The sequence below is a fragment of the Platichthys flesus genome, chromosome 20 (genome assembly GCF_949316205.1).
Source record: "Platichthys flesus chromosome 20, fPlaFle2.1, whole genome shotgun sequence".
NCBI classification, from domain to species: domain Eukaryota; kingdom Metazoa; phylum Chordata; class Actinopteri; order Pleuronectiformes; family Pleuronectidae; genus Platichthys; species Platichthys flesus.
In genome coordinates this window covers 1,949,323-1,957,580 of record NC_084964.1, presented here as the reverse complement: position 1 = coordinate 1,957,580, position 8,258 = coordinate 1,949,323, and the positions used below count along the sequence as shown (strand labels likewise).

The following is an 8,258-nucleotide window of genomic DNA, read 5'->3' as shown; positions in this document are numbered from 1 at the left end:
GTAGGGGACTCCGTAGTTCTGCTGGGTGACTTCAACGCCCACGTGGGCAACGATGGAGACACCTGGAGAGGCGTGGTGGGGAGGAACGGCCTCCCTGATCTGAACCCGAGCGGTCGTTTGTTATTGGACTTCTGTGCTAGCCATGGATTGTCCATAACAAACACCATGTTCGAACATAAGGGTGCTCATAAGTGTACCTGGTACCAGAGTACCCTAGGCCGAAGATCAATGATCGATTTTGTGATCGTGTCATCTGATCTGAGGCCGCATGTTTTGGACACTCGGGTAAAGAGAGGGGCGGAACTGTCAACCGACCACCATCTGGTTGTGAGTTGGATCAGGGAGTGGGGGAAATTTCCGGATAGACCTGGTAAGCCCAAACGAGTAGTGCGGGTGAACTGGGAACGTCTGGAGGAGGCCCCCGTCCTAGGTATCTTCAACTCAAACCTCCGGCGGAGTTTTTCTGGCATTCCTGTGGAGGTTGGGGGCATTGAGCCGGAGTGGGCGGTGTTCAAAGCCTCCATTGCTGAAGCTGCGGCGGCTAGCTGTGGCCTCAGGGTCTTAGGCTCCTCAAGGGGCGGTAACCCTCGGACACCGTGGTGGACACCGGTGGTCAGGGAAGCCGTCCGATTGAAGAAGGAGGCCTTCCGGGATATGATATCCTGGAGGACTCCTGACTCGGTTGCAGGGTACCGACAGGCCTGAAGGGCTGCAGCTGCTGCCGTGTCGGAGGCTAAGCAGCGGGTGTGGGAGAAGTTCGGAGAGGTCATGGAGAAGGACTTTCGGTCGGCACCAAAGTGTTTCTGGAAGACTATCCGGCACCTCAGGAGGGGGAAACGGGGAACCATCCAAGCTGTGTACAGTAAGGATGGGACTCTGTTGACCTCAACTGAGGAGGTTGTCGGACGTTGGAAGGAACACTTTGAGGAACTCCTGAATCCGAATAACACGCCCTCTATGTTGGAGGCAGAGCTCGAGGTTGATGGTGTTTCATCGTCAATTTCCCTGGTGGAGGTCACTGAGGTGGTCAAACATCTCCGCAGTGGCAAGGCCCCAGGGATTGATGAGATCCGGCCAGAAATGCTAAAGGCTCTGGGTGTTGAGGGGCTTTCATGGTTGACACGCCTATTCAACATCGCGTGGGAGTCGGGTACAGTGCCAAAGGAGTGGCAAACTGGGGTGGTGGTTCCCCTGTTCAAAAAGGGGGACCAGAGAGTGTGTGCCAATTACCGGGGCATCACACTTCTCAGCCTCCCTGGTAAAGTCTACTCCAAGGTGCTGGAAAGGAGGGTTCGGCCGATCGTCGAACCTCAGATTGAAGAGGAACAATGCGGTTTTCGCCCCGGACGTGGAACTACAGACCAGCTCTTCACTCTCGCAAGGATCCTGGAGGGGGCCTGGGAGTATGCCCATCCGGTCTACATGTGTTTTGTGGATCTGGAGAAGGCGTATGACCGGGTCCCCCGGGAGAAACTGTGGGAGGTGCTGCGGGAGTATGGGGTAAGGGGGTCTATCCTCAGGGCCATCCAATCCCTGTACTCCCAAAGCGAGAGCTGTGTTCGCGTCCTCGGCAGCCAGTCAGTTTCGTTCTCAGTGGATGCTGGTCTCCGCCAGGGCTGCGCCTTGTCACCAATCCTGTTTGTGATATACATGGACAGGATATCGAGGCGTAGTCGGGGTGGGGAGGGGTTGCAGTTCGGTGGTCTGAGGATCTCGTCACTGCTTTTTGCAGATGACGTGGTCCTCATTGGCTCATCGGCCTGTGACCTTCAGCACTCACTGGATCGGCCGGTGGCCGAGTGTGAAGCGGCTGGGATGAGGATCAGCACCTCTAAATCTGAGGCCATGACTCTTAGCAGGAAACCGATGGATTGCTTACTCCGGGTAGGAAATGAGTCCTTAGCCCAAGTGAAGGAGTTCAAGTACCTTGGGGTCTTGTTCGCGAGTGAGGGTACTATGGAGCGTGAGATTGGCCGGAGAATCGGAGCAGCGGGGGCGGTATTGCGTTCGCTTTACCGCACCGTTGTAACGAAAAGAGAGCTGAGCCGCAAGGCAAAGCTCTCGATCTACCGGTCGATCTTCGTTCCTATCCTCACCTATGGTCATGAGGGCTGGGTGATGACCGAAAGGACGAGATCACGGGTACAAGCGGCCAAGATGAGTTTTCTCAGAAGGGTGGCTGGCGTATCCCTTAGGGATAGGGTGAGAAGCTCAGCCATCCGTGAGGAACTCGGATTAGAGCCGCTGCTCCTTCACTTAGAAAGGAGTCAGCTGAGGTGGTTCGGGCATCTGGTAAGGATGCCCACTGGGCGCCTTCCTTGGGAGGTGTTTCAGGCACGTCCAGTGGGGAGGAGACCTCGGGGAAGACCCAGGACTAGGTGGAGAGATTATATCTCAACACTGGCCTGGGAACGCCTCGGGATCCCCCCGTCAGAGTTGGTCAATGTGGCCCGGGAAAGGGAAGTCTGGGGCCCCCTGCTTGAGCTGCTCCCCCCGCGACCCGACCCCGGATAAGCGGATGAAAATGAGATGAGATGAGATGATCAGCCGTTGATGTTTGCTTGGTGTTTGTGAACTCTATGGAATGTATTTGCTCTGAAGTATCCTTTAATAAGGAGTCTTTTAAGCTAAGACTTTGATCTGCATGCTGGTGCTCAATTCCGAATCTCAAAAGCTCCATAGCCCAACGTGGGGCTTGAACACACGACCCTGAGATTAAGAGTCTCATGCTCTACCGAACTGAGCTAGCCGGGCTTCTTCCTTATAACTTCCCATCACAATAGAAATGTTAGAATGCAAGAAATATGTTTCATGAGAAGTAAAACCCTCTTGTATGAAAACAACCTAGGTCTGAGGTAATGATCAGTTTACAGAATACATTTTACCTTTAATGTTTTTGAGCACAAGTTCCGTGAACAAAAACAACCTGAACCATGTTGTCCAATTATTTCGCAAGAAGATCAAACCAACGCTTGTCATTGGTTAGGGATTCAATCTCTTGCAGTTTTCCATTCTAGTTAGGCTAGATAATCTAGTCAAATTGATGGGTTCAATATATATATAATTTACTGATCAGACGTTGATGTTTGCTTGGTGTGTGTGAACTCTATGGAATGTATTTGCTCTGAAGTATCCTTTAATAAGGAGTCTTTTAAGCTAAGACTTTGCTCTGCATGCTGGTGCTCAATTCCGAATCTCAAAAGCTCCATAGCCCAACGTGGGGCTCGAAACCACGACCCTGAGATTAAGAGTCTCATGCTCTACCGAACTGAGCTAGCCGGGCTTCTTCCTTATAACTTCCCATCACAATAGAAATGTTAGAATGCAAGAAATATGTTTCATGACAAGTAAAACCCTCTTGTATGAAAACAACCTAGGTCTGAGATAATGATCAGATTACAGAATAAGTTTTACCTTTAATGTTTTCAGCACAAGTTCCGTGAACAAAAACACCCTGAACCATGTTGTCCAATTGTTTCGCAAGAAGACCAAACCAACGCTTGTCATTGGTTAGGGATTCAATCTCTTGCAGTTTTCCATTCTAGTTTAGCTATATAATCTAGACAAATTGATGGGTTTAATATATGTATAATATTCTGATCAGCCGTTGATGTTTGCTTGGTGTGTGTGAACCCTATGGAATGTATATCCTCTGATGTTTCCTTTAATAAGGAGTCTTTTAAGCCAAGACTTTCATCTGCATGCTGGTGCTCAATTCCTAACCTTAAAATCTCCGTAGCCCAACGTGGGGCTCGAACCCACGACCCTGAGATTAAGAGTGTCATGCTCTATCGAACTGAGCTGGCGCTTCTTCCAAATAACTTCCCATCACATTAGAAATGTTAGAATGCAAGAAATATGTTTCATGAGAAGTAATACCCTCTTGTATGAAAACAACCTAGGTCTGAGATAATGATCAGATTACAGAATAAGTTTTACCTTTAATGTTTTCAGCACAAGTTCCGTGAACAAAAACACCCTGAACCATGTTGTCCAATTCTTTCGCAAGAAGACCAAACCAACGCTTGTCATTGGTTAGGGATTCAATCTCTTGCAGTTTTCCATTCTAGTTAAGCTAGATAATCTAGACAAATTGATGGGTTCAGTATATATATAATTTTCTGATCAGACATTGATGTTTGCTTGGTGTGTGTGAACTCTATGGAATGTATTTGCTCTGAAGTATCCTTTAATAAGGAGTCTTTTAAGCTAAGACTTTCATCTGCATGCTGGTGCTCAATTCCTAACCTTAAAATCTCCATAGCCCAACGTGGGGCTCGAACCCACGACCCTGAGATTAAGAGTGTCATGCTCTACCGAACTGATCTGGCGCTTCTTCCAAATAACTTCCCATCACAATAGAAATGTTAGAATGCAATAAATATGTTTCATGAGAAGTAAAACCCTCTTGTATGAAAACAACCTAGGTCTGCGATAATGATGAGATTACAGAATAAGTTTTACTTTTAAAGTTTTCAGCACAAGTTCCGTGAACAAAAACACCCTGAACCATGTTGTCCAATTCTTTCGCAAGAAGATCAAACACACGCTTGTCATTGGTTTGGGATTCAATCTCTTGCAGTTTTCCATTCTAGTTTAGCTTTATAATCTAGACAAATTGATGGGTTCAATATATATATAATATTCTGATCAGCCGTTGATGTTTGCGAACTCTATGGAATGTATTTGCTCTGAAGTATCCTTTAATAAGGAGTCCTTTAAGCTAAGACTTTCATCTGCATGCTGGTGCTCAATTCCTAACCTTAAAATCTCCATAGCCCAACGTGGGGCTCGAACCCACGACCCTGAGATTAAGAGTGTCATGCTCTACCGAACTGATCTGGCGCTTCTTCCAAATAACTTCCCATCACAATAGAAATGTTAGAATGCAATAAATATGTTTCATGAGAAGTAAAACCCTCTTGTATGAAAACAACCTAGGTCTGAGATAATGATGAGATTACAGAATAAGTTTTACTTTTAAAGTTTTCAGCACAAGTTCCGTGAACAAAAACACCCTGAACCATGTTGTCCAATTCTTTCGCAAGAAGATCAAACACACGCTTGTCATTGGTTTGGGATTCAATCTCTTGCAGTTTTCCATTCTAGTTTAGCTTTATAATCTAGACAAATTGATGGGTTCAATATATATATAATATTCTGATCAGCCGTTGATGTTTGCGAACTCTATGGAATGTATTTGCTCTGAAGTATCCTTTAATAAGGAGTCCTTTAAGCTAAGACTTTGATCTGCATGCTGGTGCTCAATTCCGAATCTCAAAAGATTCATAGCCCAACGTGGGGCTCGAACCCACAACCCTGAAATTAAGAGTCTCATGCTCTACCGAACTGAGCTAGCCGGGCTTCTTCCTTATAACTTCCCATCACAATAGAAATGTTAGAATGCAAGAAATATGTTTCATGAGAAGTAATACCCTCTTGTATGAAAACAACCTAGGTCTGAGATAATGATCAGATTACAGAATAAGTTTTACCTTTAATGTTTTCAGCACAAGTTCCGTGAACAAAAACACCCTGAACCATGTTGTCCAATTCTTTCGCAAGAAGACCAAACCAACGCTTGTCATTGGTTAGGGATTCAATCTCTTGCAGTTTTCCATTCTAGTTAAGCTAGATAATCTAGACAAATTGATGGGTTCAGTATATATATAATTTTCTGATCAGACATTGATGTTTGCTTGGTGTGTGTGAACTCTATGGAATGTATTTGCTCTGAAGTATCCTTTAATAAGGAGTCTTTTAAGCTAAGACTTTCATCTGCATGCTGGTGCTCAATTCCTAACCTTAAAATCTCCATAGCCCAACGTGGGGCTCGAACCCATGACCCTGAGATTAAGAGTGTCATGCTCTACCGAACTGATCTGGCGCTTCTTCCAAATAACTTCCCATCATAATAGAAATATTAGATTGCAAGAAATATGTTTCATGAGAAGTAAAACCCTCTTGTATGAAAACAACCTAGGTCTGAGATAATGATGAGATTACAGAATAAGTTTTACCTTTAAAGTTTTCAGCACAAGTTCCGTGAACAAAAACACCCTGAACCATGTTGTCCAATTCTTTCGCAAGAAGATCAAACCAACGCTTGTCATTGGTTAGGGATTCAATTTCTTGCAGTTTGTGTGTGAACTCTATGGAATGTATTTGCTCTGAAGTATCCTTTAATAAGGAGTCTTTTAAGATAAGACTTTGATCTGCATGCTGGTGCTCAATTCCGAATCTCAAAAGGTCCATAGCCCAACGTGGGGCTCGAACCCACTACGCTGAGATTAAGAGTCTCATGCTCTACCGAACTGAGCTAGCCGGGCTTCTTCCTTGTAACTTCCCATCACAATAGAAATGTTAGAATGCAAGAAATATGTTTCATGAGAAGTAAAACCCTTTACCTTTAATGTTTTCAGCACAAGTTCCGTGAACAAAAACACCATGAACCATGTTGTCCAATTCTTTCGCAAGAAGATCAAACACACGCTTGTCATTGGTTTGGGATTCAATCTCTTGCAGTTTTCCATTCTAGTTTAGCTATATAATCTAGACAAATTGATGGGTTTAATATATATATAATATTCTGATCAGCCGTTGATGTTTGCGAACTCTATGGAATGTATTTGCACTGAAGTATCCTTTAATAAGGAGTCTTTTAAGATAGACTTTGATCTGCATGCTGGTGCTCAATTCCTAACCTTAAAATCTCCATAGCCCAACGTGGGGCTCGAACCCATGACCCTGAGATTAAGAGTCTCATGCTCTACCGAACTGAGCTAGCCGGACATCTTCCTTATAACTTCCCAACACAATAGAAATGTTAGAATGCAAGAAATATGTTTCATGAGAAGTAAAACCCTCTTGTATGAAAACAACCTAGGTCTGAGATAATGATCAGATTACAGAATACATTTTACCTTTAATGTTTTTGAGCACAAGTTCCATGAACAAAAACAACCTGAACCATGTTGTCCAATTATTTCGCAAGAAGATCAAACCAATGCTTGTCATTGGTTAGGGATTCAATCTCTTGCAGTTTTCCATTCTAGTTAAGCTAGATAATCTAGACAAATTGATGGGTTCAATATATATATAATTTTCTGATCAGCCGTTGATGTTTGCTTGGTGTGTGTGAACACTATGGAATGTATTTTCTCTGAAGTATTATTTAATAAGGAGTCTTTTAAGCTAAGACTTTGATCTGCATGCTGGTGCTCAATTCCGAATCTCAAAAGATTCATAGCCCAACGTGGGGCTCGAACCCACAACCCTGAGATTAAGAGTCTCATGCTCTACCGAATTGAGCTGGCTCTTCTTCCAAATAACTTCCCATCATAATAGAAATGTTAGAATGCAAGAAATATGTTTCATGAGAAGTAAAACCCTCTTGTATGAAAACAGGCGGTTTAGTTGCGTGAACAAAAACCGCCTGGACAATGTTGTCCAATTCTTTCGCAAGAAGATCAAACACACGCTTGTCATTGGTTAGGGATTCAATCTCTTGCAGTTTTCCATTCTAGTTTAGCTATATAATCTAGACAAATTGATGGGTTTAATATATATAATTTTCTGATCAGACGTTGATGTTTGCTTGGTGTGTGTGAACTCTATGGAATGTATTTGCTCTGAAGTATCCTTTAATAAGGAGTCTTTTAAGCTAAGACTTTGATCTGCATGCTGGTGCTCAATTCCGAATCTCAAAAGGTCTATAGCCCAACGTGGGGCTCGAACCCACGACCCTGAGATTAAGAGTCTCATGCTCTACCGAACTGAGCTAGCCGGGCTTCTTCCTTATAACTTCCCATCACAATAGAAATGTTAGAATGCAAGAAATATGTTTCATGAGAAGTAAAACCCTTTACCTTTAATGTTTTCAGCACAAGTTCCGTGAACAAAAACACCATGAACCATGTTGTCCAATTCTTTCGCAAGAAGATCAAACACACGCTTGTCATTGGTTTGGGATTCAATCTCTTGCAGTTTTCCATTCTAGTTTAGCTATATAATCTAGACAAATTGATGGGTTTAATATATATATAATATTCTGATCAGCCGTTGATGTTTGCGAACTCTATGGAATGTATTTGCTCTGAAGTATCCTTTAATAAGGAGTCTTTTAAGATAGACTTTGATCTGCATGCTGGTGCTCAATTCCTAACCTTAAAATCTCCATAGCCCAACGTGGGGCTCGAACCCATGACCCTGAGATTAAGAGTGTCATGCTCTACCGAACTGATTTGGCGCTTCTTCCA

The 8,258-nt window shown here is 43.9% G+C and overlaps 1 non-coding gene across 1 annotated transcript; it reads right to left on the bottom strand.

Moving 5' to 3' along the window:
• Positions 1-7,716: 7,716 nt before the first annotated feature.
• On the bottom strand, positions 7,717-7,790 carry trnak-cuu (transfer RNA lysine (anticodon CUU)). The gene has a single exon. It is a non-coding gene; the product is annotated as a tRNA-Lys (tRNA).
• Between the last annotated feature and the right edge of the window lie 468 nt (positions 7,791-8,258).